Source organism: Carcharhinus amblyrhynchos, chromosome 24 (assembly GCF_965287045.1).
Source record: "Carcharhinus amblyrhynchos chromosome 24, sCarAmb.v2.hapA, whole genome shotgun sequence".
Lineage (NCBI taxonomy): Eukaryota > Metazoa > Chordata > Chondrichthyes > Carcharhiniformes > Carcharhinidae > Carcharhinus > Carcharhinus amblyrhynchos.
In genome coordinates, this window is record NC_137347.1 from 10,594,308 (window position 1) to 10,616,108 (window position 21,801).

The 21,801-nt window shown below is 43.3% G+C and overlaps 1 protein-coding gene across 1 annotated transcript in view; it reads right to left on the reverse strand.

Annotated features, from left to right (window-relative positions):
- LOC145358010 (glutamate receptor ionotropic, kainate 3-like) overlaps window positions 1–21,801 on the reverse strand; it is a 475,535-nt gene that overhangs the window by 86,637 nt on the left and 367,097 nt on the right. The gene's annotated exons all lie outside the window — the stretch shown is intronic.

The following is a 21,801-nucleotide window of genomic DNA, read 5'->3' on the forward strand; positions in this document are numbered from 1 at the left end:
GGCCGCACTTGGAGTACTGTGTGCAGTTCTGGTCCCCGCATTACAAGAAGGATGTGGAGGCGTTGGAGAGGGTGCAGAGGAGGTTTACTAGGATGTTGCCTGGTATGGTGGGGAGGTCCTATGAGGAGAGACTGAGGGATTTAGGGTTGTTTTCGTTGGAAAGAAGGCGGCTAAGAGGGGATCTTATTGAAACATATAAGATGATTAGAGGTTTAGATAGGGTGGATAGTGATAGCCTTTTTCCTCGGATGGAGAAAGCTAGCACGAGGGGGCATGGCTTTAAATTAAGGGGGGGTAGCTACAGGACGGATGTCAGGGGTAGGTTCTTTACCCAGCGGGTGGTGAGGGATTGGAATGCCCTGCCTGCTGCAGTTGTAAATGCGTCTAGTTTGGGGGCGTTTAAGAGATCTCTGGATAGGTTTATGGACGAAAAGGGATTGGTATAGGCTAGTGGGTCATTGTTTTTGTAACTGGTCGGCGCAACATCGTGGGCCGAAGGGCCTGTTCTGCGCTGTAATGTTCTATGTTCTATGTTCTAACTGACAGACCTGCCTGTGCTGGCAGAGAATGCTCTGGAGAAAGCCGCAATGTGACGATAGCATGGTGGGGGCTCCAAGTCATGGGGGAAGAGTTGGATTATGGGATGTTCAATCATGAGGGGGTGAGACAGTGATCCCGCAGGAGGATGAACGTCCGTGACATTTTTGGTGATTGCAGGGACACGTGAGACCATGGGAAATGTGGCCAACCGGGGCCACCTAAAACGGCAATTTGTAAAGCACTCTGGGACAATTAGGCAAGAGCTAAAACAGCAGGCTGCAGCCTAAAAGACAGAGAATAAATGGGCTACAACTCAGACAACTGACCACACAGGATGTGGGCCACCTCCAGGGCAAAAGGGACTTTTCTGGTCAAAATGGGTTGCTTACCATAGGGGTGCCGTAACTCCTTACCTGGGAGGGAGGTATGTGTCTCCAGCAGCTATCGACATGGACTTTGGGCACACACCCAGAGATTGGTGGCAGCACCCAATTGGACTTTATTGATCAGGGTGATCAAGTCTTTGATCAATTGACTGGCAATGGCCGAAAGGGGCGCGAAACCCAATGGGATATAAAGGGTGCTGCGCAACTAAGAATCTCTCTCTGATCCCACGAATGAGCTACAACAACGATGACATCATCAGCAATGACCAGCATGAGGAGAGCCACCACACCCAAGAAGGGAGGAAGACCAGAACCAGTGTGCCAGACCAGGCCAAAGCACCAGACTATACAGAGAACTACAGAGAACAATGCGCAGATAAAAGCCAATATCTGCTCAGGTACTTGCCAGTCATGCAAAATAAAGTCAAGGTCTAGTACTGGACTTGAACTTTAGTATTTTCTGTAAGATAACTTATTGTTGGTTGAGTGGATGATTATTAATTGTGAGTTTTAAATAAATATTGTTGTACTAATAAGAAGTCTACTCACAATTCTCTGTCCACCGTATAAGGGTTGAAACAGACTGTGCAGCAGGCACAACAGAAGGGACACAGATTAGTTTTGTTGGGTGGTTGGAGAGCACTGCTGACGCTTCTGGCCCTGAGGCAGTGCTTGAAGGACACTTCCCTTTTCCATTTAGTTGCTGGACCTTTGAAACCCTGGATTTAAACTTGGAAGGGAAATACAATTGGTGCACCCCTCCTGATAATATATAAATGATAAATCACTTCCTGGGAAGGGGTTGGTTGCCCAAGACCACCCCCCCGACACACACACACACACACACACACACCATCTCTGGTAAATCTGGAAGTCAGGGATGGTTGGAGGCAGGTTTGAGATTTAACCATTTTTTTTTCCAGCCCTAATGTACCCATCTTTACAGAGTTAAAACTGCCCTTGATGATTTAAGAGACTTCCCTCTTCACCGTGAGCATGTTTGGTTCCATGTGCATGTAGAATTATTTCTAGGATGCTCCAAATTCAGCCTCGCACTGTGACTGGGATGGTTTCTAGAATCCATTCGTTAAACACGAAGAACAGCAAATACTTGAGCAGGTTTTTTTTATGAGCAATAAATGAGCTGGTAAACAGAAATAAATCTGTGACATTGTGCTCAAAAAGATTTACAGTCCAGCCAATTCATTTAAACTTGTGCGTCTGCTTCATCTGTGTGCGTGCGTGTACATGTGCATCATGTGTATGCGTGCGTACATGCATGTGTAGGTCCATACATAAAATGTATTCTATCTAAAAATGCACAACCCCTTGAGGCAAAGCTGGAAGCTCTGCAATTTCTGCGCTGAATAAAATTCTGCACCCATGTCTTACTGATAAATGATTAACATGGCTGCTGACTGCCTGGTTGTGCTAAATTATTCTGTTATATATCGTCAATTTTCAGTGGTGTGACTGCTCTTTTCAAGCGGATGTGTAAAATCTGATCATTTATTTTGAAATGGCTCATTGAACTACTTGGTTTTGCTCTTTGATAATTTAGATTCGGTCAGTTAAGGAAACACCTCAAATTATAGACATCACATGAACATACGAATTGCTATCTAAAGAAAAGGACAATGCCCACCTCACCATTCGGGTGGTCACATGATAAAACAATTTGCTGTTTTGTTGACTGACGATGATGGCAATTCCATACTACCAACTGATCCACAAGAGGTCGGACAGTGAGGCTCCCCTGGTGCACCATAAGTACCCTAAATAAAATTGACAGCTCGCAGGAATTGCGTTACTGTGTGAGCACAGCAAGGAGCAGGAAAGAAAGACAGGTGGCGACGGAGAGCAAACATAGAAGAACACACAGAAAAGAAAGTTGAGAAAGGGATGGCAAAAGATTCAGCATCAGAATTCAACTTCTCTGATGCTCCAAATTAAAACTTACATATGCTGGTATTAAGTCCCTCGGCATTATTTTAACACAGCCCACAGGAATTACGACGGCAACGCCAGTTGGAAACTTTACTCCAGAGATTACAAGTTTGAGAGTAAGAGAGAAATGCAAAGAGTTTGCAACTAGATGAGAAAATCAACAAATTAAACATGATAATTTCTGATGATCACATGCAACATTTCCATAACTCCAATCTTAACCCTTAAAACTCATTTGAATGTTTTTTTTAAAATGCTGAGCGGGAAGGACATGACAAAATGTTATTCTTCTCCGATCGAAGGCAGTCAGTGCTGTCCAATAGAACCATTCCATCTTGACACGCCACATCAGGTGTAGCAGAGATTAGATGAATGGAGAAATTTCCTTCACACTTCACAACCACAAATTCAAAAAGATCACCTTCATAGTGCCAGCATAGAACCAGATTTCCATCCCTCCTGGCAATCATCCTTTTCACTGCCTGAGTGCAATTGTCGATTCAATCCCAGTTTTAATCATTTGGTTGTCTCATTCCCACATGGAGTTGGGGGGTCAGTATCTCACAAACCCATTTCACTCAATACCTTCATAGCAATCAATTAGTGACACTTTCAGCCCACCGTTCTGAGCCATCCTTACAGTCAGGTCATGGAGATGAACAGACCAACCATTGAATCATCTAGTATTATGCATACTTTCTGGTTTCTGTATCACACCTGACATTGTGCACCGGAGGCGGGAGGTGATGGCTAGTGGTATTATCGCTAGATTATTAATCCAGAAACTCAGCTAATGTTGTGGAGACCTAGGTTCAAATCCCACCATGGCAGATGGTGCACAAACACACATAAAATCTACAAGATATCTCACCTTTATCTCGTTATTGTAAGTGTCTTTCACATGCTATCTCTGTCTAGAAAGAACTAGTCTTGCAGCAGTTGTTATGAAAAAAAAACTTGTTTTGCCTACATTGTGCACTCTTCAGAAATGTAGTCAATTTTTAGCTAACTCAGCATGCCTTCTGAGTTTTAAAATGTGGTAAGTTAGGAGAGTTAGTTAACCATTACAGTTTAGCATTTAAATGTAATTGCATAAGCAGAAATGTCTTAAAATGAAGTCTTTGCAGAGACTGAAGCAACCAGGACTAAGCATACATAGGATCTCTCAAACCAGCACCATTGAAACAAATCTGTTTTATTTTATCTTTAAGACTACTTTCTTGGCAGTGGAAGCTGTTTGGAATGTCCTAAGGATATCAAAGACACTTGATAAATAATGTCCCTTCCATACACTGAGAAAATTTGAGGTTTTACAGGAATTATTGGTGCAGTCACCCCACACACATTAGCAGTTTCCCAGCATAAATATCTAAAGTGGTATGAAATGTTAATTTGTCTCTATTCACAGTGGATGCAGATCTACACTTTGCCTGCACATTTCTTTACCTTTTGACACAGTGCTGTGGGTTCTGCACCACATTAACAGAACAAGTTTCTCCATAGCACTCGGAAAATGCTAACTCATCTGCAAGCAGCCAGAAGTCAGTCTGTGTTATTGCAGTTAATGTGACACCTCTGCTTGTTCTCACCTTGGGAAAACAGGCGATTAGTACATTCAGGTGAGCACTTACGCAATTGAAGGTCACTAATGGATGATTAGTAGGGTAGACTGCAGCATACAAGGTCACAGGGTGACTCCAGGTTGCTGGAGTGTGCCAGATTAGTAAAGGAACACCTTCTGGATGCTTTGGCTCAACAGAAATTTACAACTGGCAAAGGAAGTAAAGGAAAAAAAAATCAAAACTAGGTTATTGTGAAGGCTTATATTGCTGCCTTGCTGTCAATGTTGGTGGTGCCTCAATATGGTGAATTCATTTCTTTAAATAACAAATTAATTTTAAAGTTACTGGCTCATGCTATTATATAGTTTTACTGTATTTTGATGAATCTCATGCGTTACCATCATTGAGGCTGAGTGGCACCTTGGTGATGATGTGGAGTTATACTGTACACAATGAGTATATGGTTACTCATCACTGGCTCAGCTCAGTAGTAGAATTCTCACCTCAGCTAAAAGCTCATGGTTTCAAACACCTTTCTAGAACACGAGGGCACTCACTAAGACAAGCGGTGGGCAACCTGTGTCCCAAGGGCCACATGCGACCAATCAGGGTTCTGAGTGCGGGCCACGAGACATTTTGTTGCCTATTGCGCATGTGCAGGGTTGCCACATTCTGCTGATTCCTATCCGCGTCGTTTTTCGCTCCCCGGTATGACTGAAGTGATATGCTTGTAAAGCAAGAACAAATGAAGTGAGGTACGTGCTGATTAGTAAGCCTAACATCTGTGGTGGGTAAGTTACTAGAAAGGATTCTGAGGGGTATGTTGTGCAGGCATTTGGAAAAACAGGGTTTGATTAGGAGTAGTCAGCATGGCTTTGTGCATGGGAGATCATGCCTTACAAATTTGTTGGTGTTCTTTGATGAAGTGACCAAGAATGTTGATGAGGGCAGGATGGTAATGTAGTCTATATGGACTTCAGTAAGGTCTTTGATACAGTTCCCAGAGGATTGATCTCATTAATGCCATTTAAAGCAGAATTTCAATAAATTTACATAACTTTTATTTACATAATAATTTACATAATAATGAATTTTTTTGTCTCCACAGGCATTTAAGTCCAGCAAGGGGCATGCAGGCGGCAGGTTGTAGTGGGCTGCTCTTGGATGTTGCTTCGGGAGTTGCCTATTGCTTCATGTCGTTAGTGTGCTTAAACTGGACCATCTCGAGGGCAACATGACAGCTCAGAGACTATCTCTGTTGCTGTGCGGACACATGGATTTGGGCCTGTGTCTGTGGGAGTTTGCACGTTCTCCCCGTGGTTGCGTGGGTTTCCTCCGGGTGCTCCGGTTTCCTCCCACATCCCCCAAAGATGTGCTTTTAGGCTGATTGATTGGGTACTAAAATTGTCCCTAAATTGGACCTCCCTGATCCTCGCACGTTAGGCGTAGACTAAAATCATGAATAGGTCACTGAGATAGTAGGACGGCGGCGCGGGCTCGTTGGGCCGAAGGGCCTGTTTCCCGTGCTGTTTTTTTTTTGTTCTTTGTTCTTTGTTCTTGTTCTTTGTTCTTTGTTCAACTTATTCAGTTTCTCGCCATTGTACGAGAGCTGGATTTCTGGCGAGAGGCTGAATAAATCATTGAAATACTGGTTTAAATGGCATGAGTGAGATCAAACGTCCGGGATCGCTTGCATTTATGACCTTTCCTGGAGACTTTCTTTCTGGCGAGGAAAATGCCTGCTCCCCACAAAGGAGGGGCAGACATGTTGACCAAGCCAGTAGAAACAGAGGCCATTGACGTCAGGAGGCCGAAGGCAGGGGGTGCCCTTAAGCTGTGCCAGCTTGGCATCTCAGTAATGCCCACCAGGCACTTTGGTACTGCCCACCAGACAGAACGGGTGAGATGTAGGGGATGCAGTCCTATGGGGGCAGGGCATATTAGTGTGGAAAAGAGACAAAGCACCTAAAGCATAATAAGATTTGGAAGGTTAGATGCTTTGTGCATAAGTATACTGGACATATAATTATAAAATCCTCCAGATTGTATGTATGAAACCCTTGAGGGGACTAGCTGCTATATCAAACAATACAAATACCTCAAACCATGAAAGCTGCTGTGTTAAACAACCCAATACCATGATGTGGAAATACTGGCATTGGACTGGGGTGGACATAGTGAGAAGTCTCACAACACAAGGTTAAAGTCCAACAGGTCTATTTGGAATCATGAGCTTTCGTAGCTCTGCTCCTTCACCAGGTGAGTGGAGAGGTAGGTTTCACAAAGACAAACAGTCTAGGTGACGGTGTGGGTTCGCAATCAGCCGTGCGTCCCTGCGAATGATTAAGCCCCGCCCACTGCCTGTAGCAGCTTGAAATGGTCTAGACTATTTTTCCATGCATTACATGCACAAGATTGGGCATGAAAATGTGCCCCCCAAAAAATCTGCAACTTTCCCATTTTCACACTAGGCAGATACTTAGAATCATTCTTGGAAAATTCCATCCATAATGCCTTTGAGGGATAGCAGTGTGACATCACTACAAGGGAAGTGTGTCATCTGCTGCAGTTATAGCTTCACTTTTGCTTTTCAGCAGAGCACCAACACACACATTCAGCTGTGCTGCTGATGTCTTTAGGATTTATTTCTACGTATAGATGTTCTTACATACCTAGTCTAAATAAATGAACCCACAACATGTTTACCCAATCTGTTATGAGCAGTTGGTGCCTTTTTGTCATTGTAACAACGTGACTACAGTATCTCTGTCCTATCCTGACTAACAGTCTCCCCTCAACTAACATCGCTAAAACAGATTAATTGTTCACTTAATTCATTGCTATTTGTGGAACTTTGCCAGTCACAAGCCAGCTGCTGGGTTTACAAGAGTTCTTAAACTTAAGTTTCATAGAAAAAAGGAAACATATTATCAAAGTATTTCGTCTTGCACTCATCAGGACAGATGCAAGAATGCAAAATTTCAAAGAGAGGAAATAAATTTACAGCATGAGAAAAGGATGCTGATTGGTTGGCAAGTCAATTCTGATTGGTTGAAATGTTACTATGGATAATGTATCAGGAAGCAGTTATCTTCCAAACTTTTACTTAAATTCAAAAAAGGCAAGCTGACTCTGATTGGTCAAGGCATTGCCATGGAGAATGCACCAATTGCCCTCTTCCCTCACGAATAGTTGTTCCCTTTGTAGTTTGGTATCTGTGTGTCTGTCTGATGGGTGCCATGTTGGGAAGATTATAGCTTCAGAGGTTATTTTTCATTTGAAATATGGAAAGATGTTGCATTATTTGGGCACTTGGGTTGATTTTATGGAAGGTCATAAGTTCACCTTGGACTATTGATGAGCATGCCTTGTCTAGGAAAGCACATGATTTTAGCTACTTGATGAACCTTGAAATGGGATGTGCTGTTTGTTTGTTCAAACTGCCACTATTTTAATTGGGGAAAAGTCTGGTTTAAAGTCAATTGACTGATGATTTATTGGAAATCATCAGACAGAGGAGCTTTAAGTTTTAAACCTGTAGTTTTTTTTTAAATTTGGTTTTGGAGAATTAGATGTGATGGAAGGCTGTCCTAACTTGCTCTCTCCCTGCCTTGCCTGAAATTCCATGTATGGTTAACAACCTATAGCCAGAGAATCCACATCTGAGTATAATTTGTCTGCATTTGAAAATCTGCAAAGCCGAGAGAAGAAGAATTGATACAGATCTATCTTCTCTGTGCCAAACTCCTTTGGTGTGAACCTCCAGACATCTACTGGGACACTCCCACCCCCCTCACACAGGGGAGATCCAGATCAACAGTGGTAAAGCTCTGCAAACATTATCCTTTATTTTATGAAACATATCCGCCATCTTTGCAGAAGCCTCATCTGTGTTTCCTTTTGGCTGCACGGATGTTTATGAGCATGCATGGGGTATTTCTAAAAAGAGTATAGATCGTTGTACTTAGTACAATTGTGTGTGTACTGTACTAGTTCTTGCAACTTGGTTTAAAAAGTTTTCTTTCATAATGGATCAATCATTCTGAGTTTATTAAAGAGTCCTGGTTAAAGTCTCTTTTATTCTGGGTCTAACAGCAGTAAGGGTAAATAACTGACCATTTTAGTGACTGCGTTAAACTTTTAAATTAATAGGATGATCTATGGAATAGTGGGATGACATAAGCAGTGCACTCCTCCCATCCCAGTCATAACAACAAGTTGAAACGTTTTGACAGTTTGTCTCTTTTTCAGGAATAATCAAGTGGTGTTCTATCAAGTGAGTAGTTATTAAACTAAAAAATGCACAGGCTGCGGTTAAATAAATCAGGAGATTGTGAAAGACTGTACTAAAAGGGGGCACGTTTTATTTTCATCTTTCTATGTTGTACATATTGAGTGTTTTGTTACACTGTGCACTGTGAATGTTGAGCGGTTGTGGATTGAATGAAACTGCCCTTACTTGTATTGCATGTTGTGCATGGAAGAGCAGATTAGCCTTGGTTATTGTTCATGTGCAAGAGGAATGATTTTAGCTTCCTCTTTGTTTGTGAAAATATTGACTTGTTCTTAGGTGATTTCCAGTGTTGGATCTACATTGATTCCTTGAATGAAACACATTTAAAATCTTTAACTTATCTTTGCCTACCTTCAGGACCTTAACTTGCCTGACCCCTGCAATCTCCTCTGCACAGCCTCTCCCTCACACAGACTTATGGTCTTCAGACTCTGGCCTGCAGTGTATCTCAGCCTCCCTCTCTCCACCAATTGTGGTGAGACATTCAGTTACCTAAACTCCAGTCTCAAACTTCCGTCTGGGACCCCTGTACCTATTTCCTCCTTAAAAATCTTTTCTCAGAATTCTTTAATCACTCTTACTAAACCTACTCTTCTGGCTCACGCTTCTGTTTCCCTGATTACAATTTTGCGAAGTGTCTTAACTTATATTGGAGGCTTATTTTAAGTTGTTGTTATGTTGCTGTTGGGTAGCACAGTAATTAGCCCTGCTGCTTCACAGCACCTGAGACCCAGGTTCAATTCCGGCCTCAGGTCACTGTCAACGTGGAGATTGCATATTCTTCCCACGTCGGCGGGCGTTTCCTCCGGAAGCTCCAGTTTCCTTCCATACTCCAAAGATGTGATGGATTGGCTATGTTAAACTGCACCTTATTGCCAAGGACATTAGCAGGGTAAATACATGGAGTTACGGGGCTAGGGATTGTTGACAGTACAGGCCCAATGGGCTGAATGGCCTTCTTATGCACCGTAGGGATTCTATGATTCTGTTGAAATCCCAGCTGTTGACTCACGTACTGGGATTGTGTACATTGCAGGAGGAGGTTGCAGGTTCCTGACTAACTGAATGGTTGGTCACAAGTGTAAATATACTAGTCTCCAGCATTTCATAATGTTGTCATTCTCTGTTAATCTGCAGGCAACTTACTGTTTACACAGTGTCAGGTTAATTCACCTTGTGAGCTGCATTTACACTGCGCTAGAACACCCAAAAGCAAATGCACTCTTCCCCTGAACTTGAAACTATGAACAATCCAGCATTTAATCAGGGTGGTTTAAAAGTCAACACAAACCTGACAGCTACTTCAGAAGCCCAGAGGTCACCGAGATCTCTGAGCTTTGCCCTTTGCTCTGGATCTGCAGACTCAAGACAGGTGGAGTCTTAGCACATATGGTGCATGGAGCAGAAGGTTATTTTTAACCCTGCACCCCTCCCTACCTCCTCACTCTCTGAGGTAATGACTATTGTCTGTTCTCAGGTAACGTACCATCAAGTGATAACAAAAACTCTCAAATATGATAAATAATCTAATATTGTCAACTTGAGCCCAGGCTGCTAAATTTAAAAAAGTAATACACATTTCCATTTCTTCTATTTCATCCAGAAAATAACTTTATTTTTTCCACTTTTTTCACCCGATTTTACTAACTTGATACTTTCTGCCCTTATCCTTACCTATGCTGATGCCCTCTCCAACTGCAGTTGTTGATTTGTGACCTACTTCGGAACCTGAGCGCACATGCTGTAAATCTCTGTCCTCATTTGTGGCTGGGATTCTCCAGTGCTACTGAAGTTAATTGAGTTCTTGCTGGAATGCCAAAATCTTCACTCACTTGTAGAAATTGCAAGCACTCTAAATCGCTTCAATTTATCTTGGTAAATATTGTGAAATTGACATCATAGATCAGAGAACCAGAGTTGTCAGTCAAGCAATGATTGCCCTGGGACTGGGGTGTTTCAACAGACTAATGGATTTCTGGGCTCTCAGCCAGGAATACTTAATAAAGCTTGAGAGCCCAGAAATCAAGTCACCTCTTGAAATTCCTTAGCCCCCGGGAAAAACATTTCTTGACTGAAGGTTCTCTGATTAAAGTTGTCTATTTCACAATATTTATTTCCACAAGATAATGAGGATTCAGGTTATTTCAATTTCTGTTATTGATACTTTGAAGATTCTGGATTAGCAACACTTTATTGAGTTGCAGTAAAAATGAAGTTTTTTTTAATAAAGTATCAATAAATGGCTGTCTACAGAAGCTTTTTTTTTTAAACACATGCCACTATCAGTGAAGGTCTTAGTGCTTTCATTGTGGATGAATGGGCATAGAGATGTCATTGCTTGGTGAGAGGGGGCATGGAGGGAAGGGGTGTGGTGGTGGAGGTTGCATGCTGTGGCACAGGGGCCATCAGGAAGACTTCTGGAACTTACTTTTTAAAGAGTCCAATCAAGCAGACTACGGTTCACAACGCCTCTGATGTGTTGTTAACCACAACACTTTGGAAAGCTGGTCTGTCTCCATGAACATTGCAGAAGACTAGAATGTGCCTATCCCCACAATGGAGCCAGCAGGTCAGGAACACAGGACGAGGGCTTTTGACCTGAACCAACCACCACCATTAAATGGCATTCCTAAATATCAGAACTCTAGGAATGGGATCAGAAATCCTAGAATTGAATCCCGGACATCATAGTTAAAGGACTCCGAGTCATCCCTAATTGATGAAAATCCTATTGTGTTTCACTGCATATCCTTTCTAATGATCACTAGCTCATTATCTAGTCAGATTCATTTAAACTTGTTTTGAAGGATAGCAGTGGAAATGTCAACTAGGGTGCATGGTGGCACAATGGTTAACATTGCTGCGTCACAGCTCCAGGCACCCTGGTTCGATTCCGGCCTTGGATAACCGTTTGTGCGGAGTTTGCACATTTTCTCTGTGTCTGTGTGGGTTTCCTCCCACAGTCAAAAGATGTGTAGCTTAAGTGGATTGGTAATGGTGTATGTGTGAGATTACAGGGATGGGATAGATTAGAGGGCCTGGTAAGAATTGACGTAGACTTGATGGGCTGAATGGCCTCCTTCTGATCTGTAGGGGCTCTATGCACTCTCCTGAGAGTTTAATTTCTCATGGCATCATAAGATATGGTGCTGAACCATACAAGCCAGGAAGATGCTGAGTTTAGATGATGACCTGTTGAGTTAGCTGTTTTTAGCTGGAAAGCAGATTGGTTACATCACTGTCTCTAATGAGGGAGAATCATACAATCCCTACAGTACAGGAGGAAGCCATTTGGCCCAATGACTAACCACAATGCCACACAGGCCCGATTCTCATAACCCCACACATTTACTCTGTTAATCCCCCTGACACTAGGCTCAATTTAGCATGGCAAAGCAACCTAACCCGCACATTCTTGCACTAGCCTTGGAGGGAGTGCAGAGGAGGTTTACTAGGCTGATGCCGGAGTTGAGGGGGTTGAGCTATGAGGAGAGGCTGAATAGATTAGGCTTGTACTCGTTAGAGTTTAGAAGAATGAGGGGAGATCTCATTGAGACGTATAAGATGATGAATGGGATGGATAGGATAGAGGTGGAGAGACTCTTCCCGCTCAGAAAGGATAGTAGGACTGGGGGCATAGCCTCAAGATAAAGGGGGGGGGGGGGCGGTTTAGAACAGAGTTGAGGAGGAACTTCTTCACTCAAAGGGTGGTGAATCTCTGGAATTCTCTGCCCGTTGAAGTGGTGGAGGCTGCCTCGCTAAATATTTTTAAGACACGGGTTGATGGGTTTTTGATGAGAGAGGGGATTAAGGGTTATGGGGAGAGGGCGGGAATGTGGAGCTAAGCCACGACAGATCAGCCATGATCTTATTGAATGGCGGGGCAGGCTCAAAGGTCTGGTTGGCCTACTCCTGCTCCTATTTCTTATGTTCTTATGAAATTGGAGCACCTGGAGAAAACCCATGCAGACATGGGGAGAACATGAAAACTCCACACAGACAGTGACCCAAAGCTGGAATTGAACCTGGATCCCTGGTGCTGTCAAACAGCAGTGCTAACCACTGTGCCACCATGCCACCCTGGTTAATATTCCATCAGGAATCATGGTCCTTGATGGGGGAGTTGTATAGAATTCTTAGTATGAGATCCTTCATGTTAGTTTCACTATACTAAGTGGACAAAGTTAAGGTAATTATGAAGTGCCTTATATATATATTATTTGGTGAGAATTCACAACGTGCCTGGAATAAAATATAAATTGTACAACCATAAATTAACCAAGTATTATAAGCTTAAACTGTATTTTCAATATGTACATATTATGCACCTTGGCCAATTTCGTTCTGAATGCAGTATGATGAGGAACATAGTAACAGACAGACCAACTTCTTTTCATACAATGGAGCACAGAAAGGAGCTTATGTGTTTTTGGATACATGAAAACAAGTTGAATCATGGGCCTGTTATTTAAGGGAGTAAATTCATTCATGAGTGGCGAGGCCGGAACAGTCTCTCAAACTGATAAAGGAGGCTCCAGTTCCAGCGAAACTGGGACTCCTTTCACCAGTTAAAATTCACGGGTGTAAATTATGGCCTTGGTTAGTGGTAATGATGTGGGTTAAGTTTCTTAGGTAAATGGGAAGGAGCCTACATGGGTAATAAGCTAATAATCTCTTATTCCTGTTGACAGGTGGAAAGTTATCGGCTAAGGTAATAAGGGGTAATGTTGTGATTGGGCCCTCCAGTCTGATTGATGAGACTGGGTCAGATAGTGAAATGTTCAGAATATAATAATTTTACCTTAGCTCAGAGAGGACAGTCAACCCTTATTGATGCATGCATCAGCAAATAAATTCCCTTTTGGTCTTTAACTATATACCATCTTTTGCAGTCAATGTATTGTTGAGTGAGATTCAACAAATACAGGGCACCCCAGGGAAAAATCTCAGAAAATTCCTCTTACAGACCTAATGGCTACTATTGATCTCTACTGGATAGTGTGTGTGCACGGAGGCTGGAGGAGGGATACCATTGGTTCTGGCTGTGATGTTCTACTTGGTCAGTCTCCAAGGTGCTGTGATGTTGACTTGCAGGGAAAACTTGCATTCTGAGGCTTGTGTCGTTCATAGCAAACACAAAGCAAACATGCAAGAACTGCCATCTCTAGTAACTGGGAATAGAGAGCGTGTCTTTCCCTCCTCAGCTGGATGCAGTTAAATCCTGCAGATTTACATGGGGAGTGCCTTGAGACACTTGTGTTGGGAACTATGGAGCAAACATCCCTCCAGGGTTAATGTGCATGCAGCTTTAGATGCACGTAAGGGACAACAGTTACTCACAATGTACTATAGAGATGGCAATGCTAGAGAGTCACAAACTGGGATAAATGAGTGCAATCAGTATTGGAGGAGGTGAAAGATTGTGGGGAGAAAGAATTGTGACATTCACAGCACGTTAACTAATTTCCTCGGGATATAAAAGGTAAAAAAGTGGATTATAAGCATTTTATTCCCCAAATAGTTTCAAACTTACTACTGCGTCTCTTACAGAGATTAAATTATCACATCTGACTACCGACCATCACATATACCCTATTTGCATAGTTCAGAACACTAAATAAGCCATGAGCGTGTGCGTATTTAACTACACCACTTCCAGACGACTAATGATATCTGATGAATAGATAATTAGAACTTGATAGAATCCCAAGGGCAGCCAAGACTGCAAGCTAGCCCTGATTTTTTAAAAAAAATGTGCCGAGAAAAGAACATACAACAGCAATGGTTAACCTCCGTAAGTCATTAAAAAACATTCTGCATCCATCAAGCACCATTAATTCGGAGACAATAATCCAGGTATCTGTTCTCACAGATATAATAGGAACCTGCATTATGCACACTGGCTGACCACAAGGCCAATGTGCATGTGTTTGAAAATATTTTAATTTGTCTCACTGAGAAAATCAATCGAGAATTGACAAGTGCTTTGAAATGCTGTAATGCCTTTATCACATGAAGATAGATCATATGAAATTGCTATTCTAAGAAGGAATCTGTGGCCACATTTTCATATATCTCTGCAGTGCTCTGACATTTTAAGTACAGGATTTCTATTGGAGTTTTCATCACAGAACTATCTTTCCAATATCTTTCCAAAAAAAATTGAAGTATTGAAATACTAAATGTTAACAGAAGAATGATAGTTCGTTTATGTAACACATGGAAATTGATTTCTTTTCAAAGACTGGATTTCTTTTCTCTGCTCGTAAAAAAAGAGTAATTTGAACACAAACTTTGTTCCATGTCATGCACAACATCACTGTGGTTCATCAAAGGACTTAGAACAATGTATGCTGGGGGAAATGGGACCAGCGTGTCGATGTGGCTCTCAAACTCAAACTTTATGGGCACGATCTTATGGGCCATTCATGCCATGCTCCCGCTGCAGCGAAGTTAGAGAATTTGGCACCCAGCCAAATGGGAAAATCCCACCGTTGTGAATGACCATAACATTCCAGCCTATGTACTTGGGTCCAGCTTTGAGATTGCCCTAACAAGTGGCGGTTTGCTGATGCTGCATCTGTTGTCTATGATGTGGAGATGCCGATGTTGGACTGGGGTAAACACAGTAAGAAGTCTCACGACACCAGGTTAAAGTCCAACAGGTTTATTTGATAGTAAACCCACTAGCTTTCGGGGTTTGTCCCTTCATCAGGTGAGTGGAGAATTCTGGCCACAAACAGGGCATATAAAGGCACACACAGTTTACAGAATACCGATTAGAATGTGAGTCTTTGCAGCTAATCAATTCTTAAAGGTGCAGACAATGTGAGTGGAGAGAGCATTAAGCATAGGTTAAAGAGATGTGTATTATGTCCAGACAGGACAGTGAGATGTTGCAAGCGTCTATGTCAGTCCTGGTGGCACATGATACCACTTCTGCCTTTTGATTTGGTAGATTGTGGATTCAAGCCCCACTTCACCTGATAAGCCAGTGCAGGTACTGATGGAGTGCCGAACTGTCTAAGGTAACATCTTTTGAATGAGACATTGAACTGAAGTTTGCCTGCCCGTTTGGGTGGATTTTATAGATCTCAGGTTTGAGAAGAGAATGTGCAACATTTTTTTGCTCTACTTAGACTACTCAATGCATTACAGATCATCTCATTGTTCTTTGTGGGACCTTCTAACTATCCTGTGGCAATTAGCTCCACTCCACAAAGGACAATTAGCATCTCTCTATTTAGAGATACAATTGGTTATGTAGCTTGAGGGGCAGCACTCTACATGGGGCAAGGTAAGGAACCTGGCCCATAAACTATCAAAGTTGGTAATAGGGATTGAACCCGTGCTGTTGATGTCATTCTGCATCACCCTATAACTATCTAAGCAAACCAACACCCATGATCCACTGCATTATAATAGTGACTTCACTCTGACTGCTTTGGGATTTCCTGAGGCCATGCAATGTAAGAAGTCTCACAACACCAGGTTAAAGTCCAACAGGTTTATTTGGTAGCAAACACCACTAGCTTTTGGGGCTCTGCACCTTCGTCAGGTGAGTGGGAAGTTCTGCTCACAAACAGGGCATATAAAGACATACACTCAGTTTACAGAATACTGATTAGAATGCGATGCAATGCGCCAGAGAAATGTGCACCTTCCTTTCACTTTGACATGAATTTGGGCACAAGCAATTTGGGCAAGGGTTCACAGTACATGCCTACCTGCAATCCTGCCCCAATTGCTTATATGTTTTGCAATCAATGATGGAACAAAGGAAGGAAGAATTTAGCATGGTCAATGCACCTAATCAACATGCTTTCAGACAGTGGGAGGAAACCAGAGCACCTGGAGGAACCCATGCAGACACAGGGATAACATGCAGACTCCGCACGGACATTGGCCCAAGCTGGGTCCCTGGCACTGTGAGGCACCAACACTAAACAGTGTGCTACCGTGCCACCCTGATGATGACTGAAGAAGCAGTCATATTGTCCATTTCATATCAGTGCAAGGCCACATTGGGGTGCGCACAGAAACAAAGCGGGAAACAAACACAAGTGTCAGATCTGTCTCTTGATTACACTGAAGTTAAAGGTTGCAAAGAACCATCTGGATTGAAACTCACACCAACTGAAGTATCATTTCAGTCTTGTGCAAAGCTACTTTTTTGAAGTACCCAGGATATCTTGGACAATTTGAAATCAACCTTTCCCTAAAATAGGTGAGTTGGGGTCAGGTCAGAGGTTAAAATTAAAAAGATCCAAAACAAGAAACCAACCCATCACAAACACATCCACATTCAGATTGATGAGTGAGTGAGCGAGACCAATCCACTTGCAGGGCACCGAGTTACTTATTTAAATATTACCAAGAGGCTGCCCAGCTTAATTTCTAACATGTCGGCCTTGTTGTCCAGGCCCATGAATCCTGGCAGCTGAAAGGAGGAAAGGAGGGCTGATTCCATGAAATAAGAGTGCTGCCTGTGGTCCAGGAGAAATAGAAGTGTTTCCTCCAGGCCCAACAAATTACCCTGCACCACCCCCCCCACCCCACCTCGTCCTCACTACAATCTGCCTGCTCTCTCCCACGCTATCAGCATAGCCCCAAGCACCACCAGCTGTCTCCTGACATCCATCTGTCCTTCTGACCACCACCCAGCAACACCCTCACCCCCACAATCTTTCCCAACTTGACTGCCGCGCTCTCTTTCCACCTCAGCTCTGCGACAGGGTTTCCCAATCGGTAAACATTCAGCCTGCCGACAATCAGCTAAAATCTTCAGTTGGGTCTACAAAATGCCCATACACTTGGGTTTTCAACCTCAAAGCAAACCGCGCCCCCCCCCCGCCCCCAACACCTGCCAGCCCCCCCTCGCCACCCCCATCCCTCTTGTTCAACCCAAAGGGAATGTGCTTCTGAGCTAAAATCCAGCCTTTAACTCTCACTCTTCTTCATGGTTGTTTGAAACAGACACTTTTGCTCAAGCTCAATTCTTGTTAACAACTAGCTTGCCAGGGATTGTAGCTTTGTATGCAGGGTGTGCTCTACCAGGCATTTACACAGCTCCACTTCCACTGAGGTCAGCGCCACCTGTCAGAAGTTGGTATAATTCTGGTCTGAAGACTGTATGATACACTTCACAGGTACCTGCTACCCATAGGTGCTGTAACCTGACCTCTGCTACATGTGACCTGCAGGTGCCTGATTTTGATGTGAAGTAGAAAGCAACTGAGGTGTTGAATTCCCGAGCACAAGCACAAAACTTCACCAAAGTTCTCTTCAGAATCTGCTTTAAAGTCGTGCTTCTTTTGAAGACATGTTGTTGCTCCTCTTCTGAAAAGCAAAGTCAGGCAGGATTTGATTAAGAATTCTTCAGCTTTAAAATGCTTGGTTCTTTTACCGGGGAGCCTTTATTTGCACAGGATCCTTGACAGTGGGCTCCTTAGGCCCCGAGTGATAATCCGCTCCCAAGGTCACAGAGGTGAAGGTGCTTGTGAGGCACTCCTGACTAAGCAGTTTAGTTTCAGCTGGAGTACTGGTGTTCAAGTTGGTGATCTTATCAAAAACATTCCAAGTGCCAAACCAGCATAAAAATGGGAGGGGATCAGGCCGATTTTACAGTGAGAGAAAAAAAATCAAATCTTATGACAGAAAGACAATGAGGTAAAGTGTGATTCTCGCCAATAGGGGGAGTAGACAGAATTTATTCATGCTGAAAGCCAGCTAGAGGGTGCCATTGCGCATGTCCCCCGATTTCCCACTGTCATGTATCAAGAGTACAGAGTGAACTGGGAGATTGTCACTCCCCAGGACATCACAACCCCCGCAACTCACAATCACCCTCCCGATTGTGATTCCCCCCAATCATGACCACCCCCCTGATCATGACCCTCCTGCTTGTCTCACGTACTGCTCCCCATTCACCACCACCAAACAATTGCTGCCCCTATTCACCTCCCCCAGTTGATTACTACCCTGGCAGTCCCCGATGCAGAGTGCGCAGCCCCCATGCACTGCCTCCTCTTCAGACCCATCCCATCCCTTCCCTTAGCCCCTGCCCCCTCCCATTAGGTCCTGCCCCTTGGCACTGCGCAGTGCATGGTGGGCAATGCTAGGGTGCCAGGCTGGCAATGGGCACCCCTGCCGCCAACCACTGGTGGGCCTCAATAGCTCTGGTCTCATCGGTGAGGCCATCATATCTGACCCCATTATGGGGCAGTGATCTTCATTGGTGAGGACATCCACTGGCCAGGCCATTATGGCAACTGAGCTTGGGTGATTCCGCCCTGAACTCACTAATCGCATTAAAACAAGTTTTTGAATATTTAAATCAGACTCACGCCCTTCTTGGACAGCAGGTCGGGATCAGGATGACCCCCTCTCACGATCTAACTTGCTGGTCAATTGACATGGCGAGCCAATAAGATCACCCCCGAAGGCTTTGGAGAGGATGCCAATAAGATTTACTTCATGGTTCCACGAATGAGGGATGTCAGTTACATGAGTAGGATTAGAGAAGCTGAGGTTGTTTCCCTTACAGAAGCAAAGTTTGACAGGGGATTTGATAGAGGTGTTCAATATGATGAGGGGTCTGGATGGAGCAGACAGACAGAAACCATTCCCATGGTTGGGGGGGGTGCGGGGTGGCTAAACTCAGCACTGACTAGAGTTGGACATTCTGATCAGCACTCAGAATACTAATCCAGGCATTTTGGTCTTGGCTCTGATTTAGTACAACTGGCCTGATGTGTTGGCTACCTAATCTTCTGCCTGAATAATGGCTTTTCCTACAAGAGACTCAAAGGCGCCCAACACCTGTAGAACTGTAGCCAAGAAATAAATCAACAAATTTGAGAAAAGAAGGGGAAAATTGTGTGACATTAGAAAACCCCTTATTTCAAAGTTTTTAAAAAATGGTTTTTAATTTCAAAGTTTTTAAAAAATGGTTTTTAATTTCAAAGTTTCTGAAGAGGAAATGCCAGAAACATAAGTCTGTCAGGCAAATATAACCAGTAAAGAATCCTGTTAGCTCCATAATAGTTCATAAGTTCAGGAGATATAGGAGCAGAATTAACCCAATTGGGCCCATCCAGTCTGCTCTGCCATTCAATTATGGCTGATATGCTCCTCATCTCCATCTTCCTGCCTTCTCCCCATAACACTTCAACCCATTACCAATTAAAAATCTGTCTAACATCTCCTTAAATTCACTCACTGTTCCAGCATTCACTGCACTTGTAGTGAATTCCACAGGTTCACAGTCCTTTGGGAGAAATAGTTTCTCCTCAACTCTGTCTCAGATTTGCTACCCCTTATCCTAAGAATATGACCTCTCATCCTAGAATGCCCCACCAGCGGAAGCATCCGCTCCAAGTCTACTTTATCCATACCTTTTATCATCTTGTAGCCCTTTTCTAACAATTGCTGCTTGCTTTTATTTTTCTTATTGGCAAGGTGGCATCATTCCAAACACTGCACAGTAGCACAATGGTTAGCACAATGGTTAGCACTGCTGCTTCACAGCTCCAGGGACTTGTGTTCAATTCCCGGCTCGGGTCACTGTCTGTGTGGAGTTTGCACATTCTCCTCGGGTCTCCATGGGTTTCCTCCAGGTGCTCCAGTTTCTTCCCACAGTCCAAAGATGTGCGGGTTAGGTTGATTGGCCATGCTAAAAATTGCCCCTTTGTGTACTAGGATGCTTAGGTTAGAGGGATTAGCAGGTAAAATATGTAGGGATATAGAACTAGGGCCTAGGTGGGATTGTGGTCAGTGCAGACTCGATGGACTGAAGGGTCCCTTTCTGCACTGTAGGGGTCTATGGTTCAATGGTAGCAAGGAGCAACTGGATGAAAGTCCCGTGTTCAGCTCGAAATGCTCCCATTTAATTCAAACTTAATTTTAAAAGCAATTAGTCTTAAACTGGTGACACATCCAAGTGCAATGATTATCACCCACCCAAAATGATTCTGTGCATGAAATGATGGGAGTTTATTCTGCCACCAACCATTCCGATAAATCAGACTTTATTGCAGTTTGATCCTGAACCACAAACACACACAACAGTCACACGTCTGAATATTACTTTAGAGAGGTGTTAATAGCTCTTGATGAAAGGTCAATGAGGTATCTCATTTAAGATTTTGTTTTGTGCTTGGGAACGAGAGGGGACATGTTGGCTGTAGCCAGTGTGAATGGGGAATTTGGCACGCAGCCAAATCTGTTCACTGCAGTGGGATCGGAGAATTCCAGCTGCGGACAAGATAGGAGAATCTGGCCCACTGTCTCTGGGGGAAAAATAGGCTAGGGTTGAACAACCACAAAAACAACTTGCATTCATATAGCGCCTTTAACATTGTAAAATGTCCCAAGGTACTTCATAGGAAAAGTATCAACCTAAATTTCAACTAAATGATGGGGATGTTGTTGGATTGAATTACCTCAGAGGGTGCTTCAAAGAATCATGCAGCTCAGAAGTAAGCCATTTGGTCCCTCATGTCTGTTCCAGCTTTTTGAAGCTATCTATGCACCAAGTTACCTCTTTTGCTATGAAGTCTTGACGAGATGAAAGATCTTTTCTTCTTCCGTGTCCTCCTAAGTTATTACATAGGAAAATAGGAGCAGGAGTAGCCCATTCAGCCCATTGAGCTTGCTCTATCACTCTACTAGATTTAGCCTCTTTCCTGCACTGTAGAAACACTGAAGATAGGAGCAGGAGGAGGTCATTTGGCCCTTTGAGCCTGCTTCATCAAATCAAATCATCATGATCATGGCTGATTGTCACTCAATAGCCTAATCCTGCACTATCTCCATATTCCTTGAATTTTTAGTATTCAGAAATCAATCAATTTCTGTAGTGTATATGCCCAATGATTAAGCTTCCACAGCCCTCTGCGGTAGAGAATTCCAAACATTTACCATCCTCTGAGTGAAGACCTTCCCCATCATCTTAGTCTTAAAGGGACTGCCCTTACCCTGAGATTGCATTCTCACATGAAGCACAAATTTACTTTTGTTAGTCTTTTGGCACTGACGTAAGACCCGATGGCACAAGTGGCCATCACTGCTC